Source organism: Mandrillus leucophaeus, unplaced genomic scaffold (assembly GCF_000951045.1).
Source record: "Mandrillus leucophaeus isolate KB7577 unplaced genomic scaffold, Mleu.le_1.0 Scaffold149, whole genome shotgun sequence".
NCBI lineage: Eukaryota > Metazoa > Chordata > Mammalia > Primates > Cercopithecidae > Mandrillus > Mandrillus leucophaeus.
The window spans coordinates 1,369,362-1,393,550 of NW_012101465.1; positions in this window are offsets into that span (position 1 = coordinate 1,369,362).

The window sequence follows — 24,189 nt, forward strand, 5'->3', positions numbered from 1 at the left end:
CATATTGGTCAGGCTGGTCTCAAACTCTTGACCTCAGGTGATCTGGGTGATCTGCTCGCCTCGGCTTTCCAAAGTGCTGGGATTACAGGAATGAGCCACTGCGTCTGGCCTCATTTATTCTCTCTCTCTCTCTCCTTTTTTTTTTTTTGTTTTTTTGTTTTTTTGTTTTTTAGATGGAGTCTTGCTCTTGTCATCCAGGCTGGAGTGCAATGGCATAATCTCGGCTCACTGCATCCTCCGCCTCCCGGGTTCAAGCGAGTCTCCTGCCTCAGTCTCCTAAGTAGCTGGGATTACAGGCTCCCACCACCATGCCTGGCTAATTTTTGTATTTTTAGTCGAGATGGGGTTTCACCATGTTGGCCAGACTGGTTTGGAACTCCTGACCTCATGATCCACCTGCCTCAGCTTCCCAAAGTGCTGGGATTACACGTTTGAGCCACCACACCCAGTCAAACGTGCTTTCTTAAAACTCACACTTGCTCTTAGAATTTATTTTGTGCATGACTTTTCCTCTCTAATGAAGTTTTATGTTGCTGTTAGAAGAAAGTTTATTTCAGGTTGTTGGTCATTTTTGTTCTTACTTTATTTTCATTCCAGGCCTGTTAGGGCAGAGGAAATATGATAAGATCTAGTCTATAAGCTTATTGGCAACTGCTTTCTAATAAGTAAAATTTACAGATGTAAGTAGCAATGATGGATATTTGCTGTGTTTTGGCTATTGAGCATTTATTTCCTTGTATTCATTTGAAGAAAAATATTCCATTTATGCCCTAAGATTGGCTGGGGCGCAGTGGCTCACATCTATAATCCCAACACTTTGGTCAGGTGAGACAGGAGGATGACCTGAGGTGAGGCATTCAAGACCAGCCTGACCAACATGGAGAAACTCCATCTCTACCGACAATACAAAATTAGCCAGGCATGGTGGCGCATGCCTGTAATCCCAGCTACTCGGGAGGCTGAAGCAGGAGAATAGGAGAATTGCTTGAACTCGGGAGGCGGAGGTTGCGTTGAGTTGAGATAGCTCCATTGCACTCCAGCCTGGGCAACTAGAGGGAAACTCCATCAAATAAAAAAAAAGGAAGGAAGGAAGGAAGGGCTTCCCCTGACCCTATTCATGGAGACACTGAGTGAGCCTGACTGCTGTTGACTCTACTCCCAGCTCCAGGGATTGGCATTTGTTCAGGCTTGACTAGGCCACTGTGATTGGTTCGAAATCATTTTCAAAATGAGAGTTTTTCTAGACTACTGAGAGAATGGCAGGTGTTATTTCTTGCTCTTGAACATGAGAAAATATAGGCTAGAATTGCTTCAGCCATCTTGCCATCGGGGAGAAAGAGCAAATCTGAGAATTCAACCAGGACAGAGAAAGTGAAAGTGGGAAGTGGAGAGGGAGCTTGAGATTTGTGTGAGCTCCTGGCCTGAGGCAAGCCCTGTTGCTGACTTTTTAATTACCTACATCAACAAATTCCATTTTTGCTTAAGGAAGCTTGAGCTGGGTTTTCTGCCTGCAAACAGGAGGAATGCTAACGAATACAGGATGTTAAGAATGGAGAGACTGAGAATACCCAAGAGTTATAATCTTTACCATAATGTACAGAATCTAGCAAAATTCACTACTACCAGTATGTAGAGAACATGGAAAAAATAATACAATTACCTTTGAAAATTATTCCTGTTTACAGTTTTATCTTTATGGGTCAAATATCTTTTCCATTAACATATCTAAAAGTCAAGCTCTTTTTTGGTGTCATTTAGACAGACACATGTTATTTATGAAAATAAATTGTGTGGAAGTTACATCAACACCAAATATATAAAGACATTTTCTGTAGGAAAATTAAAACTTAATGTCCTTTGGTTTTGATGTTTTTTGTTTTTTTGTTTGTTTGTTTGTTTGTTTTAAGACAGCCTCACTCTGTCTCCCAGGCTGGAGTGCAGTGGTGCAACCTTGACTGGCTGCAACCTCTGCCTCTCAGGGTTCAAGCTATTCTTGCACCTTAGCCTCCCAAGTAGCTGGGATTACAAGCACGTGCCACCACATCGAGCTAATTTTTGTATTTTTAGTAGAGAGGGGGTTTTACCATGTTGGCTGGGCTGGTCTGAAACTCCTGACCTCAAGTGATCCACCCACCTTCTCCTCCCAAAGTGCTGGGATTATAGGCATAAGCCACAGTGGCCCGGCCAAAAATGTCATTTTATTGAAAAATTTTACTCATCATCAAAAGAAAAGTTGGACTAGTTTCAACTTTTTAAACACTGATTCTCTCAAAATTATTCTTTTTTACTTTTTAGTACATCATTGATATCTAGGTAATATTAAAATGTTTTACATATATCATAGTTTCAGACTATTTCTTGAAAAAAATGCAAGAGGGATGTTATATACACTTCCTGCCAAACTGCCCTGCCCATCCACTGCAGTACCACTTTCCAAATTCTAGAACTGCAGATACTGATATTCAGGGGTAATGGAGCACCATAGAAGAACCATATTTAAGCAGAATATGTACACAAACTAAATGCTAGATGTGGCATAATTTACCTCACAGGGTAAGACCACCACTTAGCATAAATAATGTGCTACATCATCTCAGATCCCTAACATGGATAGAAAGATCTACTTTAATATGATGGATCTGTATCTGATATTGGTATAACACTGCTATTGTATAGACATGCATTTGAAACTAAACTACCTAGTTCAAGATTGCATAATTTCAAGGGGACATTTTTCTAGGTAGTCATATCCTTAGAAGATAGAAAGAAGGAAGAGCTTAGACTTTGGTCAAAGAATGCTAAGGATCTGGCCACACTCAGGTACCACTGTGTGACCTTGAGAAAGTTAATTCTCTAAGCCCCCATTTCCTCATGGTAATAATGGGAAAATCATCATATCTAACTACAGTATTATTGATATGATTGTACAGGAGATGCCATGTAAGCGGTAGCCCAGTACCTGATTAGGCGGAATCCCCCTCATGCTTTCTTCCACTGGTATTGAAAGCTAATGGCTCTCGGCTGAGTCACTCTCTGGGAATTGCCCTCAGCCAATGAGAAACAAGTCTTCTTGGAGGTATCATATCCAGGGCTTGGTCAATTTACAGTATGAAGTCACAGCTCCCTTGGATCATTTCAGGACAATTCTGAAAGGCCAGGTCCAGAGCTGCCCGTAGGAGACAGAAACCTCTCCTATGACTCCTTGAAGTCCAACTTCTCCTTCTGTCCAATCCTGCTTTCCTCACTCACTCAAGTGCTGATCACAAGACCACTTTCAGTTAACTTCCTGCACACAAATCTTCATCTTAGAGTCTACTTTTGGGGCAAGCTGACCCCAAGACACTGCTACATAGTGAGAACTTGATTATTAGCAGTGATGATGATCATGATTATGAAGCTGAAGGGGCTGTAGAAACATGAACTTCATTGTTTCATTTTGAAAAAGTCAAGCTTAAATATATATAGAAACTGTTTTCTTAAATTATGTTCTCTAATAGCGTAGGACAGGTCTCATGTTGTAAGTAGAGCTGATGACAATTATGACTGGCTATCTTCCACTAACAATCAACTTAATTAGTATATTGTCTCTAAACTGACATTTCCATTTTCAGCTAGTGATTATTTGTTTAGATATTTCTATTTTGGAGCTTCTATCACATTGAGTAAGTGTTGGTCAAAATTTTTAAAAAACAAAATCCTGCTAGACAAAACTTTCCTTTAAGGGCCCTTTACATGCTAATATTCCATGATTCTGTAATTATGATAATGGCAACAACTGAATAATACATTTTCTAGAAAATAAGGTCATTTAAATACCAAAATTGTCCTTAAAAACAATACCTCATACATTATGCAAATAAGTGAAACAAAGATAGTGGCAATAGGCAAACTGCAATTGGGGAAGCATAATAGTGTCAGGAAATATAATCCTAGCTTTTGTCCTAACAGAAATGTGGGGGCAACGATGCAGAGTATGGCCTAGTTTAAGACGTTGGAGAATTTCCAGTAATGAAGGAATAATGTAATGCAAAATTATAATGCTGGAAAAGACATTGGAGATCACCACATCAAATCTTCTTTTGTCATTGATAAACAAACTGAGGGCCAGTAAAACTACGGGACATGCCAATGGCCATTCAACTAGTAAGGAAGAGCCCTTACCCCAAACCAGATCTTCTCACTTTTCTGGCCACTCCACCTTAACTCTGCCCACATGCTCCTTTTCTCAAATCTTGGACCAACCCAGAGAAAACTCCTTGTCCCTCCTCTTTTTTACTCCCGCCAATTATTCTATGCTTTCTGCCTGAGCCCAGGCAAGTCTTCTTTTCTCTAACATCTCTTTATAAAATTTCCATCTGAGGCCGGGCGCCTTGGCTCACGCCTGTAATCCCAGCACTTTGGGAGGCCTAGGCGGGTGGATCACGAGGTCAGGAGATCCCGAGACCATCCTGACTAACACGGTGAAATCCCGTCTTTACTAAAATTACAAAAAATTAGTCTGGCGTGGTGGCAGGGGCCTGTAATCCCAGCTACTTGGGAGGCTGAGGCAGGAGAATGGCGTGAACCCAGGAGATGGAGCTTGCAGTGAGCCGAGATCGCGCCACTGCACTCCGGTCTGGGCGACTGAGCAAGACTCCGTCTCAAACAAAAAAATTTCCATCTGGAAATTTCTCCAAGATACACATTTGCCCCATCATATCCAAAATAACTTTAGCTATTGTTAAGTAATGGATGATGCCATAATAAACACACATATTCATGTACTTTTAATAAACCCATTTGCTTTCTAAATGATTTTTACCAATAGTAACAAAGTTATAGACAAATAACTTTGGTAGAGTTAAAACAATATCTTCATTTACAGATTTATTAGTATAGTCTTTGGAACAAAAGAATAAAGAAAAATATTTTACCTGGTTCACAAAATACTATTTTTATGTAAATATGGGCAGCAACTAGTAACAAACAATATGCTAACAGGTTTTATGGATGTTTCTTTCAAGTATTTCACAAAGTTTGATAAGTAACACTCTAAACTTTAGATTAAAATAGTTCTCAAAGCCACTTGGCAGACTATTAAAAGGCATGGAGAAAATGAATTTAGAAAAAGCTGAATATTAATTTTTGAAATAATTATTTTCAGGACATTCTAATTAAAAATTTACTTAACTGGCTTTGTGGATGAGAATTTAAGTTCAGATATGGGATAATTGTAACAAACTGAAATTGGATCAAATGCTCTTGAATAATAAATGTTTTCAACAGAATTGAAGAATATGACACATTTTAAGTTAACCCATATAATCTTTTAACATGTATTATTTATCTACACTGAGGATGTCCTCTAAGGCATAAACATAATTTAGCCCAGTGGCAGTTTCGAAAGCAGATGTTTTTTAATGGGCTGACACTAAGTGCAAGCATTACATATGCAGTGAATTCCGTGTAACACGGATAACTGATGCCTTTGAATTACTCATAAACTAGAGCTTTTGAGAGTTTCATATGTTTCCACCTTTATTTTATAGTTAGAAAACATATGCATGCTGCAGATAAGAACAACATTTCACATTTGTAAATAATCCCAAGGTGAAAAACATATTCATTATATTTTTCCGATTATTTCATTCTAAATTTTTGCCAATCCTCCTACCTTATTTTGCTTTCACAGAGATAAAAGGCAGGGATGTAAAGTATCTGTTTTGTGTTTAGTTCTTGCCATGAACTTATAATACTGCCCAGAAGATGTTCTTCCTTTCCTATGTAGAAGGTTCTTTACTGTATACTTTTATAAATACGTATGCAAAAGTAAACCCATTCTTTTAGCCAATACATTTGAAACTGGGTTTTTGCATGCTAATACACTCCTGTGGCAAGGTAACTATAAGAATATTTGTACTGTCTTAAGACTGAGTCAATCAGAAACCAAAATAATCACCACTAAGTCAAATAAACAATTTACATCTGTTGTGGGGAGGGGGTGATAAGTTGATTTTGGTTAAAGTCAATCAGATTTGTTTTTTTATGTAAGTATTCAATTAACTCTGTCAAAGTAGTTAATTGCTAAAATGCTGCTTAATAGATATAATTTTAAAATGCTAAGATTTGCTTCCAATAATTTTGTACCAGGCTCTAGTTTATCCCTTTAAATACACAATCTCATTTAATCCCCACAACACTACTGCAAGTTAGATTGTATCATTCTCATTTTTCAAATGAGTAAAATGAGACTTATAAAGGAAAAGAATCTAAAGAAGCTGCCCAATACCAAACAAGTAGTAAATGACTGAACTGTGGCTGGCCCTTGTCCACATGGCTGCAAAACTTTTGCAATTTTCATTGTCATGTTACAATTCTTTATATGTAGTGTGCAAGGATTACAACAGGCATATAAACATCATGCCATCCCAGACCTGCCTCTCTCTTTACCCAGCTCCTCCCTCACAGCCCTCAACCAATGGCCACCGTCCACAATGGCAGGCTGAAGATGGAAATCTGGAGGCAAAGCTGAGTACACACACACACACACACACACACACACACACACACACACACACACACACATTTTGGTCTCTAGGGGATTGTGACATGTCCACCCTGATTCAAAACACAGCACAACACAAATGGGGCTGGAGGTGTGACACCTCCAGTGTAAAGTTTCCTAAAGGCTTAGTCAAAACCTTAGTGCATTTCTTCCCTAAACTCAAGCCATAACTCCTTATGATGATTAATTTGATGTGCTAATTAACTGGGCCATGAGGTACCCAGCTATTTGGTTAAAGACTATTTCCAGGTGTCTCTGTGAAGATATTTCTTGATGAGATTAACATTTGATTCAGTAGACTGAGTAAGGCAGACTATCTTTTCCAATGTAGGTGGACATCATTCAATCCAGTGAGGGCCTAATAAAACAAAAAGGTAGATGAAGGAGAATTTTCTCTCTGACTGACTGTCTGAGCTCAGTCACCAGTCTCCTCCCCTCAAACAGGACTGGGACTTATGTCAGTGGCTCTTCTGTTTATCGGCCTTCAGACTCATCTAGAACTTATAGCATTGGTTCCCATGGTTCTCAGGCCTTCAGACTCAGGATGGAGCTACACCACAGGTTCTCCTGGGTCTCCAGGGTCTTGCCAACTGCAGATTATTGGATTCCTCAGCCTCTGTAATTGAATAAACTAATCCCTTATGTAGTAAATAAATACACACACACACACACACACACACACACACACACACACAAAATCTCCTATTGGTTCTATTTCTCTAGAGAACCGGAATACATTCCTTGCCCAAGCTACTGTTAGGTATTATAACCTAGAACTGTACATTCATCTCCTTTAAAATATTCAAGGATTTTAAGAATTTCCCAGGAATGTGCAGAACTTTGAGGAACTAAACAAGATATATTATGAGGCAAAATTTTAGCGTTCTTCAAATCCTCAAATATAGTAAAAAAAAGTAAGAAGGGAAGCAAAACTAATGGATGTAGACAAAGCAACCTGATTATCTGTGTGTGTGCGTGTATGTGTGTGTGTGTTTAGAGACAAGGTTTTGCTATGTTACTTAGGGTGGCCTCAAATTCTTGGGCTTAAGTGGTCCTCCTACTCCAGCCTCCTGAGTAGCTGGGACTACAGGCACATGCCATAGTGCCTGGGTTGGCCCTGTTTTTATACTTAGTACTTATTCTGATCATTCCTGAAAGAGCAAGTGTGGCTTGGTAACAGCTGTCTATTTCAATACCGCTGTGCTATAGAATGACTAGAGCACACATGTCAGTTCTGCCAGCGACAGGCTCTGTTTATCTTTTGTTAATGGGTTTAAGCATCTATGTGTTTCTGGGTTCCCACAATCCATTGCTAAAATGAATCGTTATGCTCTGATTCACAATTTCTCCATTCCTCTTTACTACAGAATCCAATAACAAGGACAGAAAAACAGGAATCAAATATACGCTGCTCAGTTGCCTCTACAAGTAGAAGCAAATACCCAGTGGTGGAAACATGCTTTGCTCAAAGTTTACTCATTAAAAGAGAGGCTGGATGTATAAAACTCAGATTAATTACCCCCAAACGACTGGGAGACGTTGAATAAAATATGGGCTCATTAACATTCAACAGTGCTGCTTAGGGAAGAGAGGACTGGAAAGATTGAAGTTAGATGAGAACAAGTATATTTTCAGTATTTGATTTGGGGGTTTTGAGCATGAATTTTTCCTCTATTCTAAATCAAGTTTTGTTGATAAGCTATTCATGAAAATACAGACTCAATGATAGATCCCTTGGTTAAAATTCTAGCTTACTAGCTGCATATCTTAGGCAAATTGCTTAAGTTTGCTGAGCCTCAGTTTCTTCTTCTATAAAATAAAGACTATGATGCCATCTACCTCATAGGGTAGTTCTGATGATGAAATAAGTTAGAATGCATGTAAATTATGTAAACAGTGCCTAAAACAGAAATATTGGTAAACTGTAACAGCAGTGACCTGGAGAGCCATTTTATCACATGGGACAGAGAATTTACAGTTTTTATTCCTTGATAGTTTCCACTATTTTTAGTAGTCTTTCTATTTTCAGAAGTTATTTATTTATTTATGAAAGGTTTTGTTGCTGCTGCTATTTTTTGAGAGCTGGAAAACATCCCCCCAGATAAAAATAAAATAGCATAGTGAAAGTATTTTTGAAAAGCATTAAAAGTTATATAAGTATAAGGAAAGGGAGCAGTGACAAAGGAAAGCAGGTGCTTGTGCCTTTTTAGCAAAATAATGACATTTACTAAGAAACAGTAATAAAGATTGTACCACTTGTTTGTCTAATCGATAGTTTCCGAGCTACTATGAGGTTGTTATCTTCAAACAAAACCATTTCTAGAAAGGAATTATGCCATCTACCTTAATGCATGATAAAAATGTTGGTTATCTTCATTCCCTGTTTTCCAATGAATAACTCATGATTTTCAAAAGTCAATTTGATTTAAATGCTGCACTCTCTTTGCTGATGCTGATAACAGTGCTGACAATGTGTGAGTTGTGTGCCAGGGATAGTTGTCTGTAGTTCATTTTGCACCCTTTGAACATTCTGTTCACTTAGATGACTACAGCTCAACACAACAGATGAAAGACGAGATGATGAGTGAGCACTGTGACATAGCACAAAGGATGAAAGATAATCATTCATTATGACTTATGTCAACATGTGGCCAATGTATCACCTCAGCATTATGCCTAAATATGAGTGGTCATCTATCATAATCTCAGTATATTATAATCTTAGGGACTGAGATCTCATGGTCTCAGTTTCCACCCTTATTTGTATATTAGGCTCATATGGTTGTTACAAGTTCAGCCTACAGTTTAAAAAAATCATACAGTATAAATTTCTCTGGGCTTTAAGATACCTAAGATGAATCTCAGATTCCTGGGCACCATGTCCTTGAACAGGCCACTCCCTGGAATACAATCTATATGGTCTGTTTCTGTGCCAGGGGAAGCTTTATTGTATTGGGTTAAGTCTCACTGAAAGCCCCCACTTGTATGTCCTGACTGGCATGTAACACATCATGGAGGACAAAGTCAGCAATATTTTGAATTTAAAATGCTGGGACATACTTTGAGGCACTGAAATGGATGCCATAAGTCTAACATCTTCTTGTCATTGTTTTTATTCTAGTTCTTATTTGTTAGGCATATATATATGTGTGTGTGTGTGTGTATGTATGTATATATAGGCATCTATAGTATATATGCATATATATGTACACAGGAAATTATACTACGTGGAAAATAATTTCTAAACAACCTAAATCATGTACAGATTGCAATGGAATTTTATTTGTATCACTTTCCAAATATAGGACCTCTTAAAAATATATCAACATCATTGTCTATACTCTACAGCTTCAGTTGTGCTGAGCAATAACTCAGGGCCTCAGGAACACTGAGGCAATTAACACTTGACAGTGTGACAATTCCTGCAGAGGTGTAACTGCAGCCCTCACCTTTTCAGCCCTGCATGATCCCTAATCGGAGATGATGGGCAGTGTTTTCTGAACCCATTCTCCTCTCCCCTCTTAAAGTGAGCACACTTTCTTATCAGTGATTTTAGCAGATGTCCTATTTAAAGTCATATAAAAAGATTCTTAGGAAAGCAATGTTTGGTAAGATGGATTACAGTTAGAGCACAGAAGAAGAAAGGGACTTATTTAAGTTCTTGTCTTCATTTTTTACTAATTTAATAAGATTTCAGTGGTGATTCCCTTATTGAGTAAAATAGTCTCAGTAATAATTGCCTGTTGATTTCATAGGGCTGTGGAGAGAACCACAAGAAAGGAAATGTGAACCAAAAAGTATACTACAAATAGATGGTTATTTTTATACCTCTCTCTCATTCTTTTTTCAGAAATACAGCACCTTCATCACAAGGCTCTGAGACACTCTTGCTATAGAAAAGACAAAGATAGCTGAAAGAATGATCCTCACCCACCCGGATATCACCTGAGTTGGGATTATTAAATAAGGCACTGAGAACTCCTAGTTGAAAGCATGTGCTCCTTCTAGAGAGACAGAAACAGATGACTTCATCTAGGAAAAAGCACATGAAGCCAACATTAAAACAGGCAAGGAACAGACAGGAGATATAGTTTTTTTTCATGTTTTTTCAACCTGGGGTCTCTTCTTAGGTTAAATTCAAGCCTTCTAAAGCTATTCTTCATCTCAAATCAGAGAGGTACAGTACAGCTATTGTCAAGATTAGGGAAAGTGAGAGAACTGAGAAGCCACGTAAAGAATGATGCTCTTTATAAAGACATCAGCAACTACAGCAGGCTTTTTAAGCATGTTGATGCTGAATCATCTTAAATTCCACAAATACACATCTTCATGATAAATGTAGTTGATGAGGATTGTGTATTTAATATTGGACTTTTCAGAGATGGGCACTTCTTGGGTACTGATAAAATACATTTCTGTGCGTACTTACATTTATTGTATGGGAAGATTATATAGTCCTCCATTATTTGCGAAAGTTTAGTAATTCATTATAAAGTCTTGTGTTAATGAGAGCTAGCTAGATAGATGGATAATTTGGACTTTAATTGCCAATTGCAAATGACAGACTAATTAGATAAGCAAGCAGCACCTCTTACAGAATGGTGTCTTACCAAAGCTTAGTGCTGTCTGCCTCTGCTACAAGTTGTATGTACTCTGTGGAAAGTAATTTCTTAACAAAATAATATATAGATTGCAATGAGATTTTATCTGCATCACTATTCAAAGACAGGACCTAATACTCTTACATTTATAGCAGGGTCATTGCCTACATTCTACAATATCAATTGTGCCAAGATACATCAGCAGGATAGACATTCTGTGTGGTCACATCTTAGTTACCCAGAGTTCATATCTAGCCATAGTATAGAGCCATGTCCTAAGGCCATTTACTAAGAAGTCTATGTCTTAAAGCTAACTGGCCCAGGTAAGAAATGAAACGTCTAGACTTAGTGTCAAAAACAGGAAGTTATAACCAATTGTGCTACCTGGCTAACACTAACTACTAAACTTCAGCTAAGGAGAACCATGACATTCTTCAACCTCAATACATAATAATGTTTAAGTTTATTTCTTCTAGAGGACTGTACTTACATTAGTATTAAGCCTAATTTTTACAGATTTATTTCATTCTTTTGCTGGCTTAAATAATTTTTCACTTAAAATGAACTGTATAATATTTTGATTTCTAGGAATATAATCAAGACTGTTTTGCCCATTTACTTCATAATTTTAAGCACACACACATATACAGATCCACACACCTACATACTCGTATCATAGCAGGACTATAACAAGATGTTGCAGGGATCTACGTATAGCAGGTAGTCTTTTAAAATCACATCCTTTCTGGGCACTTACTTCCACCTGCCAATCCAATTTCCTTTCAAATTACATTTGATGGCTTCTTTCCCTCGATTCTTCTATGTGTCTCTGATTTCTGATCCACTAGCTTTCTTATAATTTTTTTCAACTCAACATATCCAGCAGAGGCATTTTATTACCAGGCAAAAATAATATTTCTCCACCTTTTTTCTTTAGTACCTCTAGCTGAACTGACAGGGTACTTTGTAGAAATGAACCTTGCAAGAAGAATCAGGGGCATCAAAAACCTTGTCAGAGCATGTACACTTTTGCAATTAGGTTAAGAGGAAAAAAATAAAACCTACTGAGCCTTTGTAACAACATAGCCAACAACTCAGATTTCTGCCAAGCTTCTATTTGAAAGACTTTCTTTAAAAAAAAAAAAAAACTCTACCTACCTACTTATGAACCGAAATGTAGGAGAAGAAGAGATTATATTCATCTTCAAATCTGAAATTACACTTTCAAAGCATCCTTTCTATCCAGTGCAACATGGAAACGATATGAATCCAACTGGCTACTCAGTTACCTATATGGCTTTAAAGGAAGCTTAGGGAACTGAGAATGTATTTTCAATATTTCAGAGAATTTAATGAAAATTTCTCATTTCCAAGATTGGCACATATAGACCGACTAAAACTTGCATGGGCTATAATATATTAACCTGAGGAAGTTATTCAGGTTCCTTCATGGTCATTAGAAATTCTGACTTCTGTTTTATGTGTCTGTAAATTTAACATAAAAAAAGAAAAGACATGAATTTTCACTGTATAATATTCTTTGCTTCATGGGCATCATTTTACAAAATTTGTTCATTCAGAAATGAATAAGACTTTTCATTGATATCAAACTTGGAAAATGATAAATCTTTGAGGCTCTGGTCATTTAACCTGACTTTGAAATTCCTTTAATTATGCATATTTGAAACATTCTTTAGAAGTCTGTTCATTTCCTCTCAAACCACACGAGATATAGGCTCTTTCAAACACAGATATTAGTAATTTGTATCTTTCCTTTCTATCCCTTATATAAGCAGACTAGAATTCAGTATTCATCAAATGTAACTACTGACCAATAAGAATAAATTCACTTCTTAAAAATTCCAAGGGAAAAAAATAGTATACGAATCCATGTGTTGCCTATTTCACCCCATTTCTATTGTTCTCTGACTCAGCTACTGCTCTGTCTCCTATCTGTATTCATTATCCATTCAGTCCAAACCACAACACATGCTGTCTTATATTTTATTTATTTATCATTCCTATCAGTTCCTTGACTGAAATGTGTTTTCATTTCTGTTCTTCTTCCCAACCTCGCCATCACAAACTGTAGATGCTTTGCCCATCAGCGTTATAAACACCTTTTGCTACTCTATATTTGGTATCCAGTTCTCTCTAGGATTGATAATATTTTTTCATTCCTTAAAAAAAAAAAAAAAAAAAAAAAAAGAGTTCCATGATGAGTAACTTTCTATTTGTATGTCCCAAATTTCGTCTTAGAAATTATTTCTTAATTTATTTTCTGCCAATTTTCTGGCCCTGCCTATCCAGTGCTCTGTGAAAATCCACACAGCGGCTGACAGAACAGAATTCTGCAAAGTGTGAACTATCCTAAAATAATGACACCACCAAAAACACCTTTCTCCCACTGAAACGTTTGAGACACAGCCATAAAAAGCATCCACTTCTATAGTTAGAAAACATTGATGTCAAGAGAAAGATATTCTTCCACAGGAATCAGAAAAAGGACGAAAGAGTAATCCCCAAAGCTGGAAGCAGCCAGAATGTAACCGTAATCACACAAAACCTGCTATAATTTTATGAAAAAGAGTTTTCAAGTGGTTTTTTAAATGATAAAGCAAGAGCCCGAGATATGAGTGAATTGTCTAGACACAAAATGAAGTGTCTATGCAGCTCTACACTCTAAAAGCCTAGTTGAGGTGTGAAAGCTATCAGTCAAATAAATACTCAAAAGGTGGGGAGAGGAAGAGTTAGCAAACGGTTGAAACTTACGACCTTGGAACCAATGTGCTCAAGGAGGAGTTAGCGAATGTCACATAATGCACAAATTCTGAATCTGAATTCATTAAAAATTAAGAAAAACTAGCAAATGTACGATGAAAAAAATCTATGTAGAGGAGCAGAGCTTGTGTGTTCATATGCAAAGATAGGTTAGACAATGTATAACTAGTTATAAGCACCCAATTAGGTAGCTCTGATCATTTCAACAGCAAGTACTGATTGTTAGGGGCAGGAAGCAGGTGACGGATAAACCATCATGGCAAACCTCAAAGGTGACTAGCCAGGAAAAAGTAAGATCATTCCAAGTGTTTGCATCAGCTTTTTCTGTGTCAAGGCCATTATAAGCATGCAACCAACAAATTCAGAATGTATCTCTAGACAAACTATTTCTTGCTGCATCAAAGTACACCCTTTGAGAAGAGCTCTGGGTTAGCTAACCAGGTCTTCCCACACATACCCACTTTCTCCCATATCCAAAATTTTCTATCTCTTCACTGGTTTTATGCTCAGATCAGGTGTCACCCACCTGAAAATAAAAGTAAATGCCTTCTTTGAATTCTCATGCCTTTAATTCTTGTCCTAGTGTTGTGTGTGTGTGTGTGTGTGTGTGTGTGTGTGTGTGTGTGTGTGTCCTTTCGGAGTTAAGCTTTTCAAGCATGCATATAAGCCGGGCTTCATTTTAACATCAACACAGTCTGCACCCTGACTTCAATTGACAGCACTCAACCAGCTCTAAATCATGGAGTTTACTTCAATTTCTCTCCCTTTTGACCATGGGTATTCAGCATCTGAAATGTTATTAAACTCTACTTTATTCTTCTTCCAAATACAGCTTTCTGATTCCAGCTGTTCTCCTCAGGAAAGCCCTTTTCTCATTCCTTTACCTTATACTTACGGAAACAGCCTTCTTTGATTCCTTGTCTCTGGTTTCTGACCTATTCCACTCCATTATTCACACATGGCTGCCAAAATAATTTCCCGAAACCTTTTCCATTTCACTCCTTTAATCAAATATTACAGAGGTGACTTCTGGTTAAACTTGGCAAATTGAATACATGTGCTTATCTCCATTACTTTCTGAAACCCCATTAAAATGACAGCAAAGACATTTCAGAAAATATAGCTAGCAAGGACAATGAAAAAAGGAAGGGAAAAGGAGTGGGGATGAATGTCCTCCAGTTTGGAGAAACTGAGAAGCAGAGGTAGGAGTGTCATCTGACTTAACAGGGTAAACAATGTATACACCAAAGAACTATGGGAGATAGACACCAGTCAGAGCCTCAGAAAGTCTCTGTTAGTTGAACCACTAAAAAGAGTGAAAAACGAGAAGGGGTGATTGGGCTGAAAATAAGAGCTCTTATTAAAAATCTTCATAAAGAACAGTAAGACTCCTTTAGGTCTCCTCCTTTCTTCCAAATAATCCAAGTAACAAAATGAATAGATGTTGGGTAGTCAAAAACCACAGAGATCTACTATAGGACCTGCACTGTAAAAATAAATATGTACAATTAGCAATTTTAAATATATTAGTCTATTAGAGCACAACAGCATCTTCATTAGCTTCTACTCCAACACCGGGTATAAGGATGAAGAGATTTTGGCCTATGCATGAAAGTGCCTTACTCAAGTTCACTATCTAGTCGTGGACAATACTGATTTTTACACATAGGCCTCTTGACTCCTAACCCAGTGCTCTAAAGTGGCTTTGCAGCTATAAGCCTTAAGATTACAGGAAGAGAAAATGTGTTCAAATCAGAATGTCATCCTGGTGATAGTAAGGAGTAGAGGGTAAGAATGAATTTTCCCTGTAGCAGCCGTAGGAGATGATATTTTTAAATGACTGGCTTCAGGTCTTTAGATAGATAGTTCCAGAGTCTGGAATAAAAATTTATCAGCTTACTTTTGCCAGAAAGGATATCAGTTTTCTTTGATGAGATGGAATATGTGGGAAGAAATCATATGCTTTATTTTATCTCCTAAGCTGAAATAACTTTCAATGCCAATGCTTTCTAATCCCCCTACCCCAAGACCCTCCACACTCTGACAACCTGCCAGGTTCGAATAGGTCTTAGGCAAAGCGGATTTCCAACTATGAAATAACTCTGATTTATGAGTCCATCTCTATGACTTGTTTAGTATGCCTCAGCTTACCAGAGACTGATTACATCATGGTGAATTCATAGAATTGAATGTCTTTTTCTGTGAACCTTAATAAAGACACCTGAACCAAACAGCAACTGCCAACCTGGCCTGAAAGAGTCAAGAACTCCCACCCTGACCTTCATCTTTCTTTTTTTATTATTATTATTATACTTTATGTTCTAGGGTACATGTGCACAACGTGCCCGTTTGTTACATATGTATACATGTGCCACGTTGGTGTGCTGCACCCACTAACTCATCATTTACATTAGGTATATTTCCTAATGCTATCCCTCCCCTCTCCCCACACCCTACAACAGGCCCCGGTGTGTGATGTTCGCCTTCCTGTGTCCAAGTGTTCTCATTGTTCAGTTCCCACCTATGAGTGAGAACATGCGGTGTTTGGTTGTCTGTTCTTGTGATAGTTTGCTGGGAATGATGGTTTCCAGCTACATCCATGTCCCTACAAAGGACACAAACTCATCCTTTTTTATGGCTGCATAGTATTCCATGGTGTATATGTGCCACATTTCCTTAATCCAGTCTGTCATTGATGGCCAATTGATTACTGGGTATATACCCAAAGGATTATAAACCTTCATCTTTCAATTCCTATTGCCTCAGTCATGCATTTTTGGAGCTGCTCTACTCTCCTTTCTATTTCCTAACAGCTGGAACCATTTATTTCCAGATTAAATCTGGCTTATTCCTCTATGTTTTCATAACTTTGCTGAAGTTATCCTGTAATCCTTTTGAGGCTAAGTTCAAATTCCGTTTATGCAAATAGCAGCACCTGCTTATTCTGATCATTTCTTTATGGGACCTCCCTCCGTGGAAGCCTGAGATCTAAACCCCAGTCTGCAGCTCACATATTTGGACAAGCTAGTTTGCCTCTGTGAATTTCAGTTTCCTCAACTATGAAACACGAACAGCCCCATATACTTAAGGGAGAGGTGTCAAAATTGAGATAATAAATATGAATGACCTTAGCAAAACACATCACTAGTAAATTTTTGCTCCTACAGCTAGAGTACGATGGTGTCCATCAAAATGGAATGGTGACATTTCATGAAAATTGGAAGTAGAAGTTCGAGAACAAGCACTGTTAACTGGGTAAACGATTCAAGGTAAGTAACTTATTTTCTCTGAATTCCATTTGGATCATCTGAAAAATGTATTCATTAAACAAATATTTGTTTTGAGACTGCTATGAGCCAGGCAACATTCAAGAGTCTTGGGAAACATTAATAAGCAAAGCAGGCAAGGATCACTGCCCTCATGGGAGGGGAGTGACTATAAAATCTACCTCACAGTATAATTGCGAAGATTGAGAGACATGATTAAAGTGAAAAGTGCTTTATAAATAGAGATGTGTTCCACTGATGTTAGTTATTGTTGCTTGCCTTGGTAGAATCATAAAGCTGAAGTGTTACAGTATGTAAGATTTAATCAATCTCATTCTAGAGAGAAGGAAACTGAGACTTGGCTGTAAGTGGCATATGGGATCACACAGCCACAGAGTTAGTGCTACAATTTGAGTCTCCTACCTACACAGCAGTCCTCTTTCTCCTGCATCATAGCACCTCATTCAGTGGGGTGCCAAGTATGCAGTGATGGGCATGTGAGGATGAAAAAGGTGAGTACTGTAAAAATATAGAAGTAATATCACAACCAAGTAAAAATTGGCCTGCTTTCAGGATTCAAACAGATATTTGTATGCCAGTGTTCACAATAGCATTATTCACAATAGCCAAAAGGTGAAAACAACCCAAATATCCATTGGCAGATGAATGGATAAACAAAATGTGGTATGTAAATCAATGTAGTATTATTTAGACTTAAAAATAAGTGACATTCTGATACATGCATGTACAAGACGGATGAACCTGAAGGGCATTATGCTAAAACACATAAAGCCAGACACAAAAGAACAAATATTGTATAACTCCACTTATATGGGATACCTAAAATAGTCAAATCACAGGAACAGAAAGTGGAATGATGACTGTAAGGGACTGGGGAGAGGAGAAAATAGGGAGTTACTATTTAATGGATACAGAGTATCAGAGTTAGATGATGAAAAAGTTCTGGAGATGGATAGTGATGGTTGCACAACAATGTGAATCTACTGAATACCACCAAACTGTATACTTAATATGATTAAATTATGTTATATATATTTTACTACAGTAAAAAAGGAAAAAATGGTTTGTTTTTATTAGCAAACTTCAGCAATTTTAAACAATGTCAGCAAAATACTCCATCCCCCCAAAATCTTTTGTTTCATTTAAGTTCTACAAAATTGTTACACTTGCTGTTATAATTTAACTAGATAAATGGATAATATGGATGTGTATATAATTGTGTATAAAATTATGCAGTTATATTTTTATAAAATATATAAATATGCACATTTGTATGCTTCAAATTATTAGCATTTTTATTGTGTTTTAACAAACCCTGCATACTACATGAAAGTTAATTTGGAGGAATCCGTCTCCAACATAAGTAGACTCAGCTACCTGTGGTCATTTTTGAAAGTAAGTTCAGAGTAGCTAAGAATCATCCAAGTCATTTCCATCAGGTATAACTCCCAATGCAATCCCTTCCCCCTCTCCCCTCCCCATGATAGGCCCCGGTGTGTGATGTTCCCCTTCCTGAGTCCAAGTGATCTCATTGTTCAGTTCCCACCTAATGACGAGTTGATGGGTGCAGCACACCAACATGGCACAAGTATACATATGTAACAAACCTGCATGTTATGCACATGTACCCTACAACTTAAAGTATAATAATAATAAATTAATTAAAAAAAAAAAAAAGAAAAAAAATCATCCAAGTCAGGCACAGTGGCTCACACCTGAAATACTAGCTAGGAGGCCAAGGCAGGTGCATCACCTGAGGTCAGGAGTTCAAGATCAGCCTGGCCAACACCGTGAAACTTCGTCTCTAATAAAAAGACAAAAATTAGCTGTGTGTGCTGGTGCATGCCTGTAATCTCAGCTACTCAGGAGGCTGAGACAGGAGAATGGCATGAACCCAGGAGACAGAGGTTGCAGTGAGCCAAGACTGTGCCACTGCACTCCAGCCTGGGCAACCCAGCGAGACTCTGTCTCAAAAAAAAAAAAAAAACCAAAAAAAAAAAAAAAAAAAAATGAATCATTTATTTATATATTTTTTTATTATATTTTAAGTTCTAGGGTACATGTGCATAACGTGCAGGTTTGTTACATATGTATACTTGTGCCATGTTGGTGTGCTGCACCTATCAACTCGTCAGCACCCATCAACTCGTCATTTACATCAGGTATAACTCCCAATGCAACCCCTCTCCCCTCCCCCCTCCCCATGATAGGCCCCAGTGTGTGATGTTCCCCTTCCCAAGTCCAAGTGATCTCATTGTTCAGTTCCCACCTATGAGTGAGAACATGCAGTGTTTGGTTTTCTGTTCTTGTGATAGTTTGCTGAGAATGATGGTTTCCAGCTGCATTTAAACACACTTCAGGCATAGTTTGTGTCTCTGACCCCTGCGATACTAAGATTACTGAATGTAAACATTAGATTTAAGACTACTGATAATAACATAGTGGTTGTAAGGACAAATAAATGGAACTTAGGTTAACTTATTTTTTCTCTTTTTGAGATGGAGTCTTATTCTGTTGCCCAGGCTAGAGTGCAGTAGCACAATCTCAGCTCACTGCAACCTCGGCCTCCTGGGTTCATGTGATTCTTCTGCCTCAACCTCCCAAGCAGCTGGTACTACAGGCATGTGACACCACTCCCAGCTAATTTTTGTATTTTTTAAGTAGAGATGGGTTTTACCATGTTGGCCAGGGTGGTTTCGAACTCCTGACCTCAGGTGATCTGCCCACCCTGGCCTCCCAAAATGCTGGGATTACAGGCATGAGCCACCACCTGCGTTGACTACTTGGAATTTTGTTTATGTTTAAAGTTTAAAACAGTGAAACAGAATATAAGCTGCAAAGTATAATATTTTTATTGGTTAGTGCAAATCCTAATTATATATGTGTATTTCTTTCTCTTTAACATTATTACTGAAAATGAAGTTGAAATATATGGCAGGGAGAAGGGTGTTGAAAAATGGTGTGCTGCAGGTATCAAATATGTTAAATACAGCAATACCTTAATAAATGCTTAGTGACTAAAATGAGTGAATGAATAAACTCAAAATGCAAATAATAATGCCAAAAGCATATAATCTAATCCTTATTTGAAAGAAATAAATCATGTACTTTGGAAGGAAATTGTTATTATTACTATTATTATTTTGAAACAGAGTCTTGCTCTGTTGTCCAAGCTGGAGTACAGTGGAGCAATCTCAGCTCACTGCAACCTGGGCTTCCCAGGTTCAAGTGATTCTTGTGCCTCAGCCTCCCAAGTAGCTGGGATTACAGGCGTGCACCACCTCACCCAGCTACTTTTTGCATTTTCAGTAGAGATGGGTTTTTGCCGTGTTGGCCAGTCTGGTCCTGAACTCCTGGGCTCAAGTGATCCACTCGTCTTGGCCTCCCAAAGTGCTGGGATTAGGGGTGTGAGCCACCACATCAGGTCCTGGAGGAAATTAAAATATTCAGAGATTCTATTCAGATGACAACATCTCTGGCACCACAGAAACACCGAAGGGGAGTATCATTTGAATGATTGATTTTCTTTAGTCAGGTAGCATATGTTGGAAGTATCAGCCATGCTTCTGAGTTCTCTGGCATGTCTTGTTACCAAGGAAAACGCACACATACACAAACATTCGCAATTTTTTTCTATCAAGATTCCAGTCTCATTCTGCTGACATAATTAATGTTTTAATATTAATTATATTTTCCATCTTGGAAATAACAATGAAGCTATTCCTTTCCTGGAAAGATGGGTCAATTCTTCCTTTTCTCAGAATAAAGAAGAAAATTGGGTCACCATGGATAGATTCAACAGACTACAAATTAAATGCCATACCACCTCCTCATACACACACTCCAGGATACATTTCAATGCATTAAAACAATCTGTAAAGTAAATGGCTGGCTTTCATTTCATCTTTTTGAAGCATATGGTATATGAAATTTAATTGATTTTTCTTCTTTTTAGAGACTACTGCAGAGGAAAAGTGCTGTATACAGACCATGTAACTTGATTACTTGGTTCTCTGTCGGTTTCTTTAAAGAGTTATTATTTACCTACAGGGACAAGCTGACAGTGAATACTGCCTTCAACCCTAAGACCAGATAATATCACTCAGGAGGTCAAAACTAACATCTTGTGTTATGCACAGTAACTTCTAAGCTAGTGCATCACCAGGAACCAAATCTCCTTCATTCATAAAACAGTGTGGACACTTACCTTAAACTGCTAGAGAGACAATAGGCGGCCAGGAACACTAGCCTTGCTGAGTCTAGTATTGATTTGAAAAACAATGTTAGGCAGTGTTTGTTTTGGCCTGGGAGATTTCTTCAATTGGTAACCCACTGTGTCCCAAACATTGAATTATAAAAAGGTTTGTTTTGTTTGGATCTGTTACATTCTCAAAGAAACACAAATTATACTTTTTTAATGTAAAATTAAATGTACTCACAGTTCTTGTGGTGCAATTTAAATATGTTTTCAGTATTTCCTCCAGAAATACACATAGAGTGTAAAATGATTTGCACAGCTTGAGTTTCTTTTTTTATTGACATAGAATTAACTCTGCTGACTTGATAAAACAAAACTAAATTAAGCCAGAATTACATTAATTTGAAAAAAAAATAGCTGCTTCAGCTAAGATAGCCTTAGTGGAAATATCCATTTTATGCTTTATTTAACTCTGTGGAATTTCTCTCTCATTTAAGTCTAAGTATTACACTGTTTTATTTGGATTTTTTTGTTTACTTATTAGTTTGGCAAAGGAGTAGTTTGGCTGATACATTTTTTTCCTCTTTATGAATTCAAACATTCCAAAATATGAAGATCATTTGGACCAGCTAGGCCACTCAGAAAACAGAACAAAACAAAAGAGAACTTGTAGTAGAAGTGAAATTCTAAGACCTTTCATTTCCCTTTGGATGCAAAGAAGTCCCATAAATATATTGTCAATGATACAGGCACCAAGTCTCTTCACAAGAATTCTCATAAATATATAATCAGTAATACGGGTAAACAATTCATCTCCTTTCCTTAACAGAGTATTTCTGTCAGAGACCACCTTAGAATCTTGCTCCATGATTCAACATCATAACTAATCAAACAGGAGATTTTTCTCACTATTCTTTTTTTAATGTTACTGATGTTTTATTTATTTGTTTGTTTGTTTTACTTTAAGTTCTGGGATACATGTGCAGAACGTGCAGGTTTGTTACATAGGTATACATGTGCCACGGTGGTTTGCTGCACCTATTACCCCGTCATCAAGGCTTTAAGCCCCGCATGCATTAGTTATTTGTCCTAATGCTCTCCCTCCCCTTTTTCTCCACCCTCCAACAGACCCCCGGTGTGTGATGTTCCCCTCGCTGTGTCTATGTATTCTCATTTTTCAACTCCCACTTATGCGCGAGAACATGTGATGTTTGGTTTTCTGTACCTGCTTAGTTTGCTATTCTTAAAAAGTGTTTTATGCTAAAAGTATAACTTGCATCCCCCTGTCCTTGGTCACTATGTCAGATATCCACTGCCATACGGTATTACATAACACACCAAAACAAAACATCAGAGGCATACAACACTTGTATATTGCTCATGCATCTGGAATTGTTGGCTAGGTGGCCCTGCTGACCTTGCCTGGGAACATTCACATATCTTGCAGTTGCCTAGCTGTCAACTCATTTAGGCTGCACTTGGCCAGGAAGACCTGGGCAACTCAGTTCTGCTCTACCCTAGGCCAGTATATTAGGGCTCTGTTGCTACTCAGCACATTGCCACAAACTTAGCAACTTAAAACAACTCAAATTTGTTATCTCAGAATTTTGTAGGCGAGAAGTCTGGGTTGTCTTAGCTGGATTTTCTGCTCCAGGTTTTACAACACTGAAATCAAACTGTTGGCCATCTGGACTCTTGTAAGGTTCTGGGAAGATTCTACTTCCACGTTCATTCAGGTAGTTGTCATAGTCTCTTTTCTTATGGTTATCCATGACAGAGCTGGAAGCAGTGCAATGAATCCTTCTCATACCTAGAATCTCTTCATCTTCCCTTCTGCTGTCTCTCTCTCTTCTGCCCATCTTCTAACTCCAGCCTGAGAAGATTCTCTGCTATTACACAGTGATCACATTGGCTCCATAGATATAACTCAGAATAATCTCTTTATCTTAAGGTCTGTAACCTTTATTACAGAAATTTTTTGAAAACATCCGTTTTGCTATGTATCATAACATGTCCACCGGTTCCAGAGATTGAAGTATGGACATCTTTAGGAGCTGTTCTAACTATACCCAAGAATGCTGTCTTATAATGACAGAAGCATGGGAGAGGGTCAGCTTACTCACACCAGTACTTTTCAGCCTCCAATGGTCAAATCAAGTTACATTTTCTTGTCCAGTATCACAGTGGGAGGGCACCACACAGTTACATGGCAAAGGATGTGGATGCAAAGAGGCTAAGAATCGGGACCATTGTTGTGATATACCACAGACTCCTAGAGACAACAGAGTGATCACAGTGTTTGGTGTGCTAGCCATCGCTAAGCACCATGCAGTAGACCGGAGTAAATGTCTTTACAACCTAGAAGTGGTCCAAAATATAGAATCAGCTGTGCAATTACCATCAGCTTTAACACACCATGAGCAACTGTTAGCCAAAGACTGCCTTGTCCCTCACTACTGGCTGGCATATAGCAGATGTTCAAAATAAAAATAATATTTATGCTAATACCCTATGCCAGAAACTGCCCTAGCTAGTAAACATATATTAACCCATAAAATTTTATGAGGTAGATATTCGTATATCCTCTGTACATATATACTTTATAGATTATGAAACCGAAGGAAAATAATGTTATAAAACTTGTCTAAGGTCACACAACTAGTAAGTGGTAGAGTTAGTATGCAGATCCAGAAAGTAAATGAATATTTGATTTATTTTTTTAAAAAAAGGATCCATCTGAGATTCTCACAATTCTTTTAAGGTATTGGATCACTTTGT